Genomic DNA, 18,865 nt, shown 5'->3' on the forward strand with positions numbered 1-18,865 from the left:
ACCACCCCGCAAGTCCCGCCGCCCGCTTCCGGACGGGCCGAGCTGACGGGAGCTCGAGTTCCTCTCCTTTCAGCTCAAATTGTCACCGGCCCCCGAGACCGGGAAAACCCTGCACTTTCTCCACACGCATGCAATCCCCCTCCGAAGTATGTGTGGCCGGGACAAAATATAAAATAAAATCCCGGGCCGTTGGCGCCGGCGCCTCCCCTCGCACTGCCCGGGCGGCGGCCCGCACCCCTCCGCGGCCCTGGGCAGCGTTCTCCCTTCAGCCTTCGCAAGACAGGCGTGGAGTCTGCGAGTGTCGGGGGAGGGGTGCAGGGCGGAGAAAGAGCATCCCCGCGTCGCCGCCGCTGCCGCCGCCGCCGCCGCCGCTCCCCCGCCGCACGGCTGGGGGAGGCCTCGTCACAGCCGCCGCCTCAGCAGCGGCCGCAGATCTCGCGGTGTTTGCCGGCGGCCGCGCCGCCATATTGTGTGACAGTATTTTGATTTGCACTGGGTTGGCAGAGCCTCGGCGAGAGCGAGCGAGAGCTGGGGGGGTGGGGGGAGGGCAGGCGAGCGCGAGGGGGGTGGGGGCAGAGGGAGGTAGGGAGGCCGAGCGAGCCCGAGCCGAGGAGCGGGGAGCGGCGACGCCACCCAGCCATCGTTTTTGATCTGCAGCAGCCGCCGGCGGGGCGACCCAGCCCGACCCCCTCCCCTCCCCCTCAGCCACGAGCGGCGGCGGCGGCGGCCGGAGGGAGTTGGCGGCGGCGGCCGATCGGAGGGGCTGAGTGGGGAGGGAGGGAGGGCTGAGGTGTCCCCCCTGCCGGGTGGAATCGGAGGCGGCGGCGGCGCTGGCGGCGGCCGTGGTGGTGGAGGCGGCAGTGGCGACGGTGGAGACGGCTGCCCTAGTGGGAGAGGCGGCGGCGGCGGCCGAGGAGGAGGAGGGGGAAGCGGCGGCGGCGAAGGGTAAGCGGACAGCGCTGCCGGGCCTCGGCGGGATCCCCAGTCCCGGCTCTCCCCTCAGCTCCCCGCACCCCCCTCCGTCTGGAAGGGGCTCAGCCGATTCGCAAGGCCCTTGAGGGGCGTCCGCTTCTTCCTCTCACTCTTCCTCCCTCCGCCTCCTTCCTTCCCCCAGTGGCGAGGCAGAGAGGGAGGCCCCCCAAGTCCTCCAGACCGGGTGGGGGTGGGGAGCATCGGGCCGGGCCTGGACTCCGGGGAGTATGTGAGGAGGGGGAGGGGGAGATGCATTGGAGTCGGGCGCCCGGGAGAGCCCCGGGTGGGGGAGGGTGCCAGGGGGTGGGGAGGGCCCCTGCCTGCACCGGTGCCCCCGGCCCGCCCCTCAGGCGTGTGTGAGATGGGGTGAGGGGAGGAAAACCCTTTTTGGGGAGCCGTGGTCTGGATAAAGACGACTTAGAGGCGAGGTGTTGGGGTAGAGACCGAGAGAGTTAAATGGGGGTCTGGGGGGGAAGGTCGTTGCCTTTCCAGTGTCGGTTTTCTGAAGCCTTCTTGAAGTGGGGAGCAAGCCACGCTGTAATAGTGTGGCCCCCTAGATTTCACAGGATACTTCTGGTTTTCTGTCCGATCAGCCTCGAGCCCTTAGATTATGGTTGTGGCAGGGAGGCTGAGAGGGTCTGGGCAATGCTGAACAGGTGACAGGTGTATCTTTCCTTGCTGATGCTGTGGGATTGCCCCGGCTGACTTGTATACCAAAGTGTCAGAGGCCGTGTGAGTTTGTATTTATGTGTTTGGCCATGTTTCATTCCATATATAGTCTATTTGAGATGTTAGGTTTCCATTCTTCAAGTCAGCTTAATTGTTGTGGAGAAATTCTTCAAATGTTTCTGATAAGAGGGGTTTCCAGGAGAGCGGAGGGAATCTGCAGCTTCACAGGGGTTTCTCAAGTTCATGAAATTCTAGTCCCCAGTGCGAGGGTGTTTTCAGTGCCTTTATTCATTGGAAAGTTCTTGAACACTAAGGTTGTATTCGAGGCAACAGTGAGGCAGTATAATTTTGCATCCATTTTGTCTGTTTTAGGCAAGTTTGTAAACTGTCGGATTTTAGGGTCAGGTTGATTCACGTATTTTATGAAAGGAATTAGTTTGTGCTTTAGCTCACTGAGAAGAGTGTTGCTCATTATGCAATTTGGGATTTGGCTGGGAATTTTGGTGGGCATGGAACAGAATTTTTGCTTTCAGTTTTTACACTACTACTGCTTATCGCACTCTTGGTACAGTAGCAGAGTATTGATACCTTTTAAAAAATACTCTTAAACTTTTTGTAACAGTGAAATCGTGAGTGATTTTAAACGCTGACAGTTTAAGACTTTAGATTTTTGAAACCATTGCATTCTGTAGGAAAGGAAAAGATGCTTTTCATCTTGTTGTATGCCTTGGCTGAGCACTTAAATTAGAAACAATGAGAGGAATTGTCAGATAAATGAGCTACAAATTAAATTAGGGCCAAGTTATGTAGTTTTAAAAGGATCCTATAGCTTTTTAAAACGTGTATGGAACAAATGTATTGAATGATGGTACTATCAGTGTGTGTTAACAGGAAATAGAACAAAAATTCCAGTGATTCAGAACTTCGTTGGGGGTTTTTCCCCTTAAAATCTACTCAGTTTTTAATAGAGGGTGCTTATGATTTAAATCTTTAAAGGCTCAACTGGAAGTTGAATGTGTTAATTAGATGAGTAAGTCATCCACTGAATATACTCCATTATTTCATTTTTCTCTTGGGGACATAGAATAACTTTTCCTGAGTTTAAAAGTACTCTCAAAGGACACAGATGAAATGTAAGCTTTCAGCCCTCCTTAGTGAACTGTCACTTAGAACCTGTGCTTTTGTAATTCATTAAGTGGGTAAGTGATCAGAGTCTCATCTGATACAGATTTCCTGAAAAATAAATTTGACTTGAATCATTCCCATTTGATTGAAATACTACCTATATTTGATCCTCTCTTTAGTGGAAAGAAGTGCTTGCCTTCAGCTGAGGATGTTGTTTAAAGCTTGCATATACCAATTAATACATCTCATGAAATGAGGAGGTGTTTAAACTCGGCAGCTTTAAGTAGGTACTTACTACCCAGATCCCCAATTATGCCATTATTGAGTATTGGTTCTTTAGTTTTAATAACTTATTGCTCTTGGGTAAATGTCTTAACGTGATTAGTCTTGTGTGTCTTGATAGAAATAAAAGATTATTCTACTTCTGTAGTTTTCCCTGTAAGGAAAATTCTTTTCTTAAAATTTTGTTTAGGATGAAATATACATATGTATCTATGAACATACTGCGTTTTGAAAAATAGGTGTAATGTAGACCATTTACATGAAACTCACGAGTTTCATGCCAAAAAAGTCTGTGAGGAATGTCTGAATAATCTAAAATAGCATTTTTTAGTTATATGAACTGATCGAGACTAAAAGATTATTTTTTAATGATCATTAACATAGTCTAAGGGGGAATTTTTGCCTTGTTACAGATGTTTTGCAAAAAAAGTTCCTGATAATCTTTACAATATGTGAAGATCATAAATAAAACTATAATTCAGAAAGGCTTCAATTCCATTATATCTCTACCTGGCCAAGCTCACATGACCCAGAGGGGAACAATAGTAGCACTTTTCCCATGTTTCATTAAGTCATCTTTATTTGTTCCATCTAAGATCGGGACTCTGTAATAGAAGGATTATGAGGTAATAACAGAGGCAAATATGACGATTAGGGCAAAACAGTAATAAGGTGGAGAAGATAGGGGATGAGATACTGGTAGAGGATTAGATGAACAGTTTTAGGCAGCTAGGAATTTGGAGATGTGGGTAGTGATGGCTGCCAAGCAAAGTGATCATGCTGAACTGTACTAAGGAAATTTGCTCTGAATCTTTTGATAGGCTCTGACAGTCCGTATATGTCATCTTATTTTAAATCCTCTGTATTAAGGTGGTAAGGATTTGAAGACACTGAAATTATATGAAATTTGACTGTATATCTTATTTACTTCTGGATCGTATTTCCAGAATTACTGTATTTTAACATTTCATCTTTTGTGATTCCGATCCTAAAAAATCAAGGACACTTGCTAAATCACTAAGCTTAAAGACCTGAGTAAGTACTCTTAGGAGTAGCCAGTACTGTACTTTCTACATTCTCTTTAGTTATGTAGTAAACTTGACTATGATCTTGATAGAGTCAGATTAAGAATGGCTGTCTTTTTCTTCATTTTCTAAGTATTCCATCCCTCAAAACACCATGTTTAGTACTAAGTAGTACTTCTAGCTGGCTACATTAAAGTTATGTATTTAACTTAGACTTTTCAGTTGGATTTTTATTGACTCATTTTACAAAATATGCTTAGTTTCTAATTTCTTAATCCTCAGAAAAGAATGAACTACTGCTAAAAGCACTGTAAGTGTCAGCTAACAAGTTGGTGTTTCAGAAGGAGATCCATGTCAGAATTGCCACAAAGTAGAATCATGGATATATATTCATAAAAGATCTCTATGAAAATTGATTACAGTTTTGGCATTTAAAAGTACATTTGTTCAAAATTTATGTATATAGAGCCTCTTATCTCCTGACGGTGCTTAATAAATGAGGCTTTGCTGAATGTGTCTTTCTGATTTGCCTCTTTTAATATTCTTAATGTAAAACTTTACTAAGAAATTCTATTGTATTTCAAATCATCTATTCTAGTTTAACATTTTGTATCAAAGGAGTGATAAATTTCTTTTGACCTTTAATATCTTAATGTTAATCTTTTTAGTGTTTCCTACATAATAAAAAGGAAAAAAGACAATATTTACTGAATGCCTATTGGGTACCCAGCATTCATTAAGTTTACAAATATTCATTGAGCATTTACTATATACCAGGGACCTTTGAAATGCTAGAGAGGCAGCAGTGAATAATGGACAAAATTTCTGTCCTTGTCTAGTTCACATTTTAGTAGTAGAAGACATAATAAGTAAGTAACATGTAGTGTGTCTGGGAGAAAAAACTACTGGGTAGAAAAATAAATCAGAAGGGGAATGGGGAGTAGACATTGCATACAGAGGGTGCCAAAAAAATGTATACACATTTTAAGAAAGGAAAACTGTATTAAAATTGTAATACTCAATGTATACTGATAACAAAAGATGAATACAAGTCACGTTTGACTTCTGCAATCACAAGAGGTGCTCAGAGTGGTTACCATCAGTGTCCAGACACTTCTGATTACGGCGAACTACTGCTTGAGTAACGTTGACCAAAGTGTCCACTTGTATACATTTTTTTGGCATCCCCAGTATTTGCTCTTTTGAAAACTGAATAATCAATATTATCCTTGATTTCAAAAACAAAACTATCCCATACATAAATTTTTTCTTTGATTAAGAATACACGTCATAACTTGAGAGCAGGATTATGTTTGTACTTAAGAGTTACAGAGTTTCAATTAATAGCTGCTTTGTAGCACAATAGAAAATTTGGAGTTTACTATCCTGGTTTTGACACAGCTTTGTGATTTGGGGCCAATTACAATTTCTTAGCTTCTCTGAGCTTGTTTTCTTCTCTGTAAAATGAATGATAATACTACAAGGATGTTGTGATGATGAATTATACATTATATGTAAATTATCTAATATACAGACCGGGCTCAGTAAATTGCAACTTTTTGTATACTGCCTATCTGGTTCTATAAGACATAGTTGAAGTTGTTGGCCCTTCCAAGAAGTTTTCATAGCACTGTGTGTGGAACATTATTTAATATACATTTCATTTGAACAACTAAAGCAGTCTTGTCTGCAACCTTAAAAAGGCAACTGTAACTTATAGTCACTAGTACTTTCTCGGAGTTTATACATGAAACTGAAATCTTTCTTTTTCTGGTGAAGGAATATTGTGATATATCTTGTCATACAGGTTGATGACAACTAGACACAAATATTGTTTAAGATTCCAATTCATGGAAGTATTTGTAAAACATTTAGCACAGTGCCTGCGATATTATAAATATTCAATAAATGTTTGCTTTTGTTATTGCTTATTACTCCTTTATTATGTGAAGATGGGTAATTCAAAGAATTTACAAAGTATTAAGGAAAACTTTACAAAGTTAAAAGAAAATACTGCAAATTGTGAATTTTTTTAAGAAAAGAATGGAATAGCCAATCAAATTGCAATAGTTTTTTTTTCACTTTTCAATTGGGAGATCACTAAACTGAGTTTCTCAAGGACAGACCATGACTTATTTTCTTTTCAGCCTTGACTTCACCATCTCTTTCAGTGCCTCGTCTGTAGTTAGGAGGTCAAAAAATAGTGTGATTTTTCTATGTATCACAACTCTTTTTGGTGGTAGGTACCTTCTGAGTCTGAAAAGTAGCTGCACTGGAAATAAGTCTTTGAATCTCTAATTTTAATATAAGATGACATGCAAAGTCTTCTTAATACCATTTTTTGAATCTACCCAAAAATTTAAAAAACATCCTAGAAATTGAAAGGAAGAAATCAGTTATTTGCAGCCAGATTAGTATTCATTAACCTATTCCCTGTGAGTTTACCTTAAAATGAATTGCAGTTTTAAAAAGCAGAGTAGAAAAAATAATTCATGCATAATTATATGCTCTTACTGTTAAAAAAGATAAGTTTATCTTGTCTCTTTAAGGCAGTTTCAATTAAAGTGTAGGTTTGTAATGACCTTTAATATCTTAATGTTAACCTTTTTAGTATTAGCAGAATCAAGCACATCACAAGTTTGCCGCCTATCAGTTTGCTAGCCAGGCAGGCCAAAGATATTGCTCGTTTTATTAGTATAGAGCCAATGGCAATTGAGTGGAAAGATTTTCCATCCCTTATCAGTGAGAGAAAACACTTAGCAATACAAGCAAAAACCTGAAATCAGCATCTTGACCTTGCAAAATATGGTTCTCACACCAGGCAAATTTTGTTTAGTCAGAGAAACCAACAAAAACAATAATTCTGATATGAACTGGGGAGATTGGAGTAGAAGAGGTTTCCCCAGTTTTTAATTCTCTTAGCAACTGAAGAAAATACTACTTTTGATTTTGAGTTAATCTTTCTGTCAACTTGCGACCTGTACTTCTCTAACTAAGTATCTTAATCTTACCATGTTGGGAGTCAGTGAAGTAAGTATAATAAGAATAGACGGGGGCTTTAAAGTCAGATGAGCCCAAGTGCAAATCTGAGCTCTATTGCTGACTATAGCTCTGTGGTCTCAGACTAATCACTCAAACTCTTTGAGCCTAAGACTTTTCTTTAGAAAAACACATACCGTGTTTCCCCGAAAATAAGACCTAGCCAGACAATCAGCTCTAATGCATCTTTTGGAACAAAAATTCATATAAGACCCGGTCTTATTTTACTATAATATAAGACCAAGTCTAATATAATATAATATATAATATAATACTGGGTCTTATATTAATTTTTGCTCCAAAAGACGCATTAGAGCTGATTGTCCGGCTAGGTCTTATTTTCAGGGAAACACGGTATTTATACTTCACACCTACTCTGCATAATAATTTTAACTACATTCATTATCTGCGTTTCTTATGTTAGCTAGTGCTGTACCTACCTGGAACCTAGTAGGCATCAAATAAGTACTCGTCAAAATGTACGCATATCCTATGCTGCAGTTTTTCTCCCCTTTAACTTGTTTATATTGGCTTCATTTTTGAGCACCTTCAGTTATAAGCTTAATTTTTAAAAGTATTAATCTTTCAAATAGAACAAGGTGGATTCTTGTTCTAGTTAATTAGATATATGTGGCTTAAATAATGGGAAGCGATTTAATTGGGATTTTGCTTTTTAGGTTTTTCATTCAGGGTACCTGTTCACTTCATTTTTCCTCAGCAAATAGAATGAAAAGGAATTAATTTATATACTGTTTAATTTACTGGAACTCTTTAGACCAAGGATGAAAGAAACAAAATATTACTGTGGTTTTTTTAAATCACAAAAGAAACATGCAAATTATTAATACTTCCTAGTTCCTGTGAAAAAGCCCACATTTTCAATTTGAAAGTAGTCCACAATGCATAATTTAATTCTTTTGTGTGAAAATCATTAGAAAATTGGCATGGATCAGATTTTGAAAACACATCAAATATGAGGTTAAATTTTAGGTTGGTGTAAAACTATTTGCGGTTCAAAAGATTAAAAGTAATGGCAAAAACCGCAATTACTTTTGCACCAACCTAATACTATAAAATGTGCCACTTTATCTGTATAAAAAGATTTTTGTACATTTTCTGTTTTAACTTGCTAATTAATATTTTTCCATTTCAACAATACTCTTCTATGTCCATATTTCACATTCAAAAGGGATATAGTGCTAAATTTCCCAGTATTTATTACTAGATTAACTGTGATTTTTTTACTGTGATTTTTTTTTCCCCAAAAAATGTATCTTACTCCATTGAGTAAACTGATGTGATTGTTGTATTTTACTCTACTAATTACTATGAAATGCTATTTGTATAAATAATACTTTAACATATTAATAACTCCATTTGTTTATTGATTACTCAGTAAACGTCAGAACTCTTCCTGTTATTATAGTAATACAAATAACTTTTTACTAAAATGTAAATCCAGTTGTGGTTAATGTTGAAACAGTTTTAAAAATGGCTTCCATTTTAATAAGTATGTTTAGAATATTTCATAGTGTATATGTGAAATCTCTACTACTAGAGGTAATACTCGTTAGTCTTCCACATGTGCAGTTTTTGTGCAGTTAGAAACACAAATAGTGATGGAGATCCAGCCATTAGTCAGATAAATGATTTATTATTGCAGAAAGAGTTCTGAGATACATATTAGTCTTGTCAGTCTTGTTTTATTGAAGAATAGTTTTGCTATTAGGAAAGGCAACATGTAGCGTGAATGACTATGTGCACATACACAAAAGTTTCATTTTTGTTTTCATGAAATGCTATTATTTTGAAACCCTAACATATTTTCATATCCTTTCAGATTGGTCACTTAATGACAGTACTAATCAATTCAGCAAGTTAATTTTGCTTTTTTGCCATTTGCAACAGTTTGTCTTATATGCTGCAATTAAATCGATAATCGTATAAATGTTTAAATTGAAGAAACCTCCCTTTAAAAATTAATATTCAAATCTATAGTATACAGATAGATACTTGCTTTCATATTGATATTCTATGGACTATTCTGTCTTTTATACTTTGCTTTTATACTAACAGTTCCTGATCATAGCTTTTTATTGGTGCTAAGTCATCGTTAGAAAATAGTTACAGAGAATTTTACAGTATAGGTAAGAAAACTTGCTTTTTAAAAGGAATTCAAAACAGAGTATGTATTATTCCATTTTAATCCATTGAGCACAAATTGTGGTATAGTTGCTTGGTTAATTTTTAAAAGGCAGTTAGTGACCTGATAAACATGGACATCTATTCTTTGGAAGTTAAGCAGATGTATGTAGGCATTACAGTTAAGCAGTTGCTAAAATTGAAGAAGAAAAGTAGTACTTAAGGATATATCTAAGGGATCATTGTCTAACAAAAGTTAGTGGAAATACAGGTATTGTATTAAGAGTAACTTGCTGTTTACCTTGCTACTAGCATGTACCTGAACTGTACTTGACTAAGTACTATTTGCCCCTTTATGATGATTTTCTAAAGAAAAGGAAAAACAAACACGTGTACATGGGGAATTGCAAAAAAATTCCCATTTCCACATAGACGGTTCTGCTTTTTTACATATAAAAATGTATTGAAATGTATTGGTTGAGCTTGCTTTTTTTCTGTTTTTTCTTTTTTGAGATTTTTCTGGCGGAGATGATTGGTTGGCCTCATTTTCTTTATGAGATTTTCTCCTTACGAACAATGGCATGAATTTACAGGATCACTGTTCTGAGCCGTTGCTGTCGCTCTGCTAGTGGAACAAGAAGTACTTTGGGGGGAAGGTAACTGGTTCATGGGAAAATTGAACTGGTGCTCTTAGCCAAACCAAGCCACAGGATTAGAACTTCAACTTTTATAGAATATCACATGATCAAAAGAATAACAAGAAAAGTCCGTAGAATTTGTTTCACATGTCTTCTATGACCCACCTGTGCAAAATAGTTGGCTAACCCAAGAAATCTTGCCTGACTCATTCTTCCACTATGTCTCATCTCTACATTTTTTATTAGTCAATCTAATTCACTGATCCAATAGTTTTGAGTTCCTACTGTGTGCCAGGTACTATATACTAGGTGACGAGGACGGAGAGATGAGGAGGATACAGTTCTTGCCCTCAAAAGGCATATACAAACTATGATGCTGTTCTGTAACAAATGCAGTGACAGAACACGTAAGGAATCTACAGGAGGGAGTAACTGGCTCAGGGAGGGATGAAGGGATATGAGAGGGACGTCTTCCAAGGAATAGTGATGCTTGACATGAGTGTGTGTCAGACAGACAAGGAAGAGAAGTCCAAGTTGGGAGAAGAGAGGCCATTTCAGTCAGGGAGAACAACATCCGTAAAGGACGGCGGTAGGAAAGTCCATGTGTATTCAGTAACTGAGTAATTCCACAGTGCATTGGGCACCAGCGGTGGGTTATTGGGAAGTGAGGTGGAAAATTAGAAGACAGAGCATGAAGATATTTGTATGCTTTGTAAAGTAGATTTGACATTACCCTATAAATGATGGAAGGCAAGTGCTTAAATTAACATTGTAGAAAGATCTCTGGCTGCAGTGTAGAGAATATTTAGAAAAAAGCCAGGCTTGGGAAGGAGTGGTAGATACTTGAAAGTTGATAAGGAGCTGAATTAGGGCTGTGATTAAGAGTAGGTGATGAATTTAAGAAGAGAATACTGAGTATGAAGTAAAGCAAGGTAAGGCTCCCATAGGCCCCGGCCTGAGTACCTGGGTGCGTAGTCTAGTGCCTGCCATTCACAAATACAAGAAATACCGGGGCAGTAACCGATGAGAAAGATACTTGCTGGTTTTCAGGTTTCTATGGAGAGAGAGACGGAAAGGAGACATCACTTCTCTGATCAGATGACATTTGAACAGGTACCTGAATGAAGTTGATCAAGGGAAAGAGCTTTCTAAATGGAGGCAAAGCACCTGCAGAGACCTTTAGGTGGGAGCATGCTTGCCATGTTCCCAGAGCAAGGCCAGTGTAGTTGGCACTGAGAGAGAGGGAGAAGGGTACATGAGAGCCAAGTATGCGCTTTTCACGTAGCACGTTTAGGATGCAGTAAGGACTTCAGATTTTATTCAGGGGGAGAGGAAGCCACTTAGGGGTTTTAAGACTTTAATCTATTTGCCCTTTTTTTGTCACTTCTTACAGCATGATTTATTTGTTGGTGGTTTGTGTGTATAGTTCTATATTATTTATTATGTGTATAGATTTGTAACCATCACAGTCAGGATATAGAACTAGAATTGTTCCATCACCACAAAGAAATTCCTTTATATTACCCCTAGACCGATATTCTTCCACTTACGATGGGGTTACAGTTCAATAAACCCATCATAAGTTGAAAATATCATTAAGTCGAAAACCCATTTAATACACCTAACCTACCAAATTTTAGGTTAGCCTGGCCTACCTTAAACATGCTCAGATCACTTACATTAGCTACAGTTGGGCAATTATGTTGAGATTTATCTCAAGAGCCTTCCTCTTCTCTCCAGAAGCAAGAGACAAAGATAGGTGTTCTGTAGGCGTGATGGGATGCGAAAGCACGAAACACTGACCACACGTGCACGGTAGGACTTTGGGGATTACCCTCCCCATAGCTTGCCGCCGCTGCCCAGCATGACGAGGGAGTGTCATTCCATCTGTCACTAGCACAAGAAAATACCAAAATTCAAAATCTGAAGTACAGTTTCTACTGAATGCAGGTCGCTTTCACACAATCATAAAGTCAAGATATCATTAAGTCGAACCTTATAAGTCAGGGACCATCTATATAGACATACTTTTCCACCATCATTAACCCCTGGCAACCACTGATCTGTCTATTGCTATAATTTTGGTGCTTGGAGAGTGTATTCTGTAAATGGAATTATACATTATGTTATCTTCTGAGATTGGCCTTTTTTCACTCAGCATTATGTCCTTTAGGTCTATCCAATTTGTTGTATCAATAGTTCATTCCATTTTAATGCTAAGAAGTATACCATTTTATGGACGTACCACAATGTGTTGAATCATTGACTGATTGAAGACTTTTGGGTTTCCGAGTGAGGCGATAAAAATTACACTGCTGTGAATAGTTTTGTACAGGTTTTTATGTGAAAATACATTTTTTAAAAATACCTAAGAGTGCAGTTGCTGGGTTGTGATAAATGTGTTTAACTTTATAAGAAGCTACCCCTTTTCCAGAGTGGCTGCACAATTTTATATTCCCACAGGCAACGTATGTGAGATCCAGTTTCTCTGGAGGCATCCTTGCCAGTATTTGGTATTGTGAATACTTGTTATTTCAATGGTTCTAACAGGGTGTGTAGTGACATCTCATCGCAGCATTAATTTGCATTTCCCTAATGGCTAATGATATTGAACATATTTTCATGTGCTTCTTTGGTGTCTATATATTCTAGTGGTGAAGTGTCCAGGTCTTTTGCTCATATTCTAATGGGATTATTTGTTTTCTTCTTGTTGAATTTAGTGAGTTCTTTACATATTCTGTATACAAATTCTTAACTGAGTATGTGATTTGCAGATAGTTTCTTCTGGTCTGCAGCTTATCTTTTTAACCTTTTAAAGGGACTTTTGCAGATCAAAAAAAAGTTAATTTTGATAAAGTCTAATAATTTACTCATTATTTTTGTTTGTTTGTTTATGGATTATGCCTTTGTCAAGTCTTAAGAACTTTGTGCTTGACTAGGTCACAAATATTTTTCTCCTGTTATAAAACTTTTCTAAAAGCTTTATATCTTGCATATGTAAATCAATCATCATTTAACTTAACTGTTATACAAAGGTGTGAAGTTTAAATGAAGGTTCATTTTTGGTCTATGGATGTCCAGTTGCTGCAACACCATTTGTTGTAAAAAATTATCTTCCTCCATTGAATTGCTTTGCACCTTTATCAGAAATCAGATGTCTGTACATGAGGATCTGTTTCTGAAGTCTCTATTCTGTTCCATTGCTTTGAGGCTATTCTTCCACCAGTACTCTCTTGATTACTGTAGCTGTATAGTAAGTCTTAAAATCAGGTAGTGAAATTCCTCCAGCTTAATTCTCCTTTTTCAGAATTGTTTCAGCTATTCCAGTTCCTTTCCATGTAAAATTTAGAATCTACCAGAAAATCCTGCTGGGATTTTGATAGGAACTGCATTAAACCCATAGATGAATTTGGAGAAAATTGGCGGTTTTTTTGTTTTTGTTTTTGTTTTTTTTGGTGTCTTTCAATATGATTGCAGCATGTTGCCTTATATTTAGGTGATCTTTGATATCTTTCATCAGCATTTGTGGTTTCCAACACACAAATCTTAAACATTTTTTTTTTGTTTGTTTTTAGATTTATACCTAGATACAGTTTTTGGAGCAATTGTAAGTGCTATTGTGTTTTTAATTTTGGTTTTCTGTTGTTCAGTGCTAGTTTATAGCAATATGGCTGATTTCTGTGAGTTGACCCTGTACCTAAGACCTTGCTAAGCTAAACAATTCTAGGAGTTTTTTGGTAGATTTCATGGGTTTTCTAATGTGTCTCTGAATACAGATAATTTTATTTCTTCCTTTCCAATCCATATGCCTTTTATTTCCTTTTCTTGCCTTGCTGCTCTGGCTAGTATTTCCAGTACTATGTTTAATAGGAGTGGTGAAATCAGACAAGCTTGTCTTGTTCCTGATTTGAGGGGGAATGCATTCAGTCTTTCACCATTAAGTATATGTTAGCTGTAGGTTATCTATAGATGCTGTTTATCAAGTTGAGAAAGTTCCCTCTCTATTCATAGTTTAAGAATTTTTATCATGACTGTGTATTGAATTTTGTCAAATGCTTTTCCTACATTAAGTGACATTGTCATATGGTTTTCTTTTTAAACTGTTAACTGATGGTAACTTTATTTTTTAAGGATTTATTCTGGCTGCTCTGTGTGGAATAAACTATGGAAGTAGGGCAAAAATGTAAGCAAGGAAACCATATTGGACATTATTGCAATAATCCAAACGAGAGATGGTAGTGGGTTGGACCATGTAGTAACAGGAAAGGGTGAGAAAAGGTCAGATTTTGAATATGGTTCAAACCCTGTACAAGCAGGAATTGCTGGTGAATTGGATCTGAGGCATAAAAGGGAAGTCGAGGATGACTCCAAGATTTGAGGCCCAAACAGTTGAAAATACAGTCGCTGTAGACAGGGAAGACAGTGGCGTAGCAAGTTTGGGCTGGGCAATCAAGAATTTGGTTTTGGGCATGTTGACTTTGAAAGGCCTATTAGACATATAACGAAAGATATCAAGTAGGCGATTTGATGTATGAAATAGAATTCCAGCAAGAGATTCAGGCTAGAAATAGAAATTTCAAAGTCATCAATTGAGTTGGTATATGAGAAATTATAGTGATACGTATTAAAAACTATACCTGTAACCTTTTTATTTTTACCGTATTGTGATTTAAGGTTTATTAGCAAAGCCATATTCTCCTAGCATGTAAAGAACATTGTGAAAATTGGTTGTGTTTATTAACATACTGTTGTGTATCTGATATTAAGGGCACCTGAAATTATGTGATTGGGAGACAGTTTGGGGGATATATATTATAATATGTACTTAACCATACTTATTTGATAGGTAGGTGGCTGTGTCTTAACATGTATCTTAATCATTTTCAGAGCTTTGTCCTACATTTTTGTAAAATGAAGTAGCTCTATGCAGTATTGTGAGAAGGGTTTGATACTGTTATTAGGTACCTGAATGGTTTTCTGTGACAACATTTCTCTTGTAGATAAAACAGACGGGACAGCCAGAGAGAGAGATCAAAAATAAAAATTAAGAACAGGAATGCAAAATAGCTAGCAAGGAGAGACTTACATTTCTGACTTAATAGCTGGAAATCAGAAAAGGGAGAAGGTGAGCTTCAGTTTACAGAATTGGTAAAAAGACAGATCTTCTGAGTTCCATTCAGATATGTTTATTTCATATTAAGGGATTCTGGCAAATATTTTTTAAATGCCACGATCTTTTCTGTTGTTACTGATTAACTCTAATGATATTTCCTTCTTGATAATTTGTACAAAGTTCTGACAATTAAGTTCACGAACTTGTTGCAACGATGTTGCTAGCCTTTTTTGATATCAGAGGGATTATTCATTATGAATTTGTACCAACTGTTCAAAGAGTTACGCAAGTTTACTATTTGGAAGTGCTGAAAAGGCTGCTTGAAAAAGTTAGACGACCTGAACTTTTCACCAACAATTCCTGGCCCTTGCATCACGACAATGCACCAGCTCACACGGCACTATCTGTGGGGAGTTTTTAGCCAGTAAACAAATAACTGTTGGAACACCCTCCCTGCTCACCTGATCTGGCCCCCGGTGACTTCTTTCTTTACCCAAAGACAAAGGAAATACTGAAAAGAAGACATTTTGATGACATTCAGAGACATGAAAGGTAATATGGTGACAGCTCTGATGGCCATTCCAGAAAAAGAGTTCCAAAATTGCTTTTAAGGCTGGACGAGGCGCTGGCGGCGGTGCATAGCTTCCCAAGGGGAGTGTTTCGAAGGTGACAGTAGTGATATTCAGCAATGAGGCATGTAGCACTTTTTCTAGGATGAGTTCGTGAACTTAATTGTCTGACATCATATCTCTAGTTTTTTGTTTTATTTCCCTTTGTCAAAGGGTTTACCATATTATGTTATAATAAATATTCTGTTTACTTTTCAGTTTCTCCCACAAAACATAAGTTTTTACAACGTTAATACAATGTCTTGGCACTTAAGCTCTCTATAAATATTTGTGAATGAATAAGTGAACACACACACACACACACAGCTAATGTTTAAAGCTAGTAAACTTGCTTTTGAAAGTAAATGAGTTTTTGAGATTCCAGAGTATGGGTTATGGTCAAATGTCTTTTTTGAGTACCTGTGCTTTCGAACAAACATTCCACTCCTATGGATTTATGTAAAATCATCTAAACTTTGTCCCAGACTTCTTATATCAGATGGAGCACACATTGCAAAATAGTAGGCTGAGCTTAGAGTTTTAGTCCATAGTAGCATGTCTCATAGGAAATTTCCTGTGCACATTTAAAAAGAAAGTAACATTAGTCTATCTGCCTTCTACCTACGGTAAGTCCTCCCTATTTCCAGGTGGAGGTATAGGCCAAGTTTCTTACCAGTATTAATTATACTTTAAAAAGCATTTTGGTATACCTTTTGTCCTTTGAACTTTACAAGGCTAAAATATCCTGAGATTTTACTGTTCCAATGCAGATTTAAGCACCAGGAGAAGTTATTTTTGAAAGGTGCAGTATTTTATTTTCAGATCAATAGTGTGTTTGTATGTGTATGTACATGTGTGAAAGTATGTATCTGTATATACAGGTGTATATTGTGTTAGTCCACGACAGATTAATAAAATTTATAGGAATAATGGCTTTTTCTGGTATTCTTGATACCAACATAGTAAGAATGTGAATTGTTTAGTGCTCTGTTTTAGGAATCATGGGGACTAAGGGTGCTCTATAAAATATTGTTCCTCTCTGGGAGAGAACAATGTGTAGTCAGCTGAGTCTGATAGAGATACCTAACTCCCATGATCATTGGGAGCATTAAATGAGTGAATGTATTAGCAGTCTTGGCCCAGTGCCTAGCACATAATAAATTCTTAATCAGGATTAGCTATTCTTAGGAAACCTTCTGATATAAAAAACGTGAAACTGTGTAATATTGTTACACCTCTTTTCATTTGGCTCTCTCGATCCTATTATTTCCTATATTTTATCCAGTTTTTCTGACCCCTTTGTAGTAAGTTCTTCTTCTTCAAGTCTTCTCTTTTCCTGTCAACCCTCTTTTCCATTATTCCCGAGGTCAGTGTCACCACCTTCTGCTGAAACTCAGTACAGTATAATTCTACAAAATCTCTTAACCTCCTGGGGAGAAACATCCAGCTCTAGTTTTAGGAGCTATAAAGTTTGTTACCACTGTGAAATACAGCTTAGAAAGGCCTGGGAATGGAATAAGCCATCACATAAGAGATTATTGTGTTACTGTCATTGTCCAGGTAACAGGTACCTGAACAAGGACATGTGGGAATAGAGAAGGGGATAAATGCAAAAATATCTCTGGGAATAACAGTGGAATTTTGCCATTGATTGTATATGGTGAGGAAAAGGAGATTGTATATCCTGAGATTTCCAGCTTCAGAATCATGTTCTGTTATTAATAACAGAGATACATTATTGAGGGGGGAGCAGTGAGTTGAGTTTTGGACAAGATGAGTTTGGGATGCTAACGTGGCATTGTCAAGCTCGCAGTTTACTTGTTCCTGCCCCACCCACCCCCGCCCTCTTCCCTTTTACTCACTTACCCTCTGAATTCCATTGCCATTAGTCTAAGAACTTCACTTTAAGACGGATTATTTCTTTTGGGTCTCATAATCAACAGTAAAGATTGAAATGTGTACCAAGCAGTTCCTTCTTTCCTACAGTTCCTACATTCCCATTATCCTCTTTCGTATCCTTCCCTCCATTGAAAAAGATTACTTAGAATAATATTTATCACCATCGCTACTACCACCCCACCCTACCTCTGGGATATTGGTACATAAGTTTTTATACTTTATATGAAATAAATGAAGCAACTTGGCATTGCCCTTTGAAGAAAAACAAAACTTTATGAAATGTTTGTGATTAAAATATTAATCAGTCAATGAGTAACACCTCACTCATTTAGTATCATTAGGCAATAAATATTCTGCATAAGATAACTGAAACTTATCCCAAAATCTATTTCTTTTAGATTTTATATAGAGATTTTTATATTTATATATCCATCTCTCTATATATACATTGTATGTAGATTTTATATATATATGTAGATTTTATATATACATATCTTAATAGTTATGTAGATTTTATATATATATATCTTAATATCTGTGTAGATTTTACATCTATATATATTAATAGCTCCAAATCTATTTTTATAATATTTTATATGATTTATTGCCTTCTGAAATAGAGAACATCCCCCCTGACCCATACTTAACCTTTTCTGAAAGATAGAAATGGTTTTTTGCTTTCAGAGCTTCAGAGAATCAGGAGCCCCAGGTTCTAGTCCAAGGTGTGACAATAAATTCCTGTGTGAGACGTTTTGCATTTTCACTCCTAAATCCCTGGAATCTGAACTAGCACCTGGCATGTAGTAGGTGCTTAGCAAATATTTTTGGAATGAATCATTGTTTTATGCCTACTTTAGTACCCCTTTCTGGATTTGTTACTTGGAATTTATTACTGCCTAATAAATTAGCCTCTGAGTTTTTAATATAATGAGAGTATCTAGGTTCTGATTGAGGTGAAATATTAAGTTTAATTTACAATGTATGTTTTAGCTGGTTGGTGAAAATTTTGGCCTTTTCTTACTGTATGTTCTGGTACTTGAAGTTGCCAAACAAACGATATTCTAATACTTGATTTACTGAGAGTAGGTTATTGCATACATTCTATATGCCTATGTTATGTATAGGCAGTGTCCTAGATACAAGCATATAGCCCATGTCCTCAGGGATCTTACGCCCTAGATGAAGAGACACAGACGTGGAACTGTAAGAGAATAATTAAATGTTGAATCGTGAGGCAAGGATCCACAGGTACATTAGGAGTTCTGAGAATAAAGAGATCTATATAGGCTGAAGCAGTAGAAAAAGGATTCAAGAAGGAAATGAAACTTGAATTGGTTTTGAAAGGGTAGTTAA

General features: G+C 37.8%; 1 protein-coding gene across 3 annotated transcripts in view; it reads left to right on the forward strand.

Moving 5' to 3' along the window:
* The first annotated feature begins 583 nt into the window (after positions 1–583).
* The window catches only part of TAB2 (TGF-beta activated kinase 1 (MAP3K7) binding protein 2), a 77,911-nt gene continuing 59,629 nt past the window's right edge, over positions 584–18,865 (forward strand). Inside the window, exon 1 of one of the 3 annotated variants that reach the window (XM_033102520.1) lies at positions 584–945. The gene's annotated coding sequence lies outside the window, so the exon portion shown is untranslated. Of the gene's footprint in view, positions 946–3,028; positions 3,050–18,865 lie in introns of those variants that run through there. The other 2 variants (XM_033102521.1, XM_033102522.1) reach the window with 2 other exon arrangements.

Source organism: Rhinolophus ferrumequinum, chromosome 3 (assembly GCF_004115265.2).
Source record: "Rhinolophus ferrumequinum isolate MPI-CBG mRhiFer1 chromosome 3, mRhiFer1_v1.p, whole genome shotgun sequence".
NCBI lineage: Eukaryota > Metazoa > Chordata > Mammalia > Chiroptera > Rhinolophidae > Rhinolophus > Rhinolophus ferrumequinum.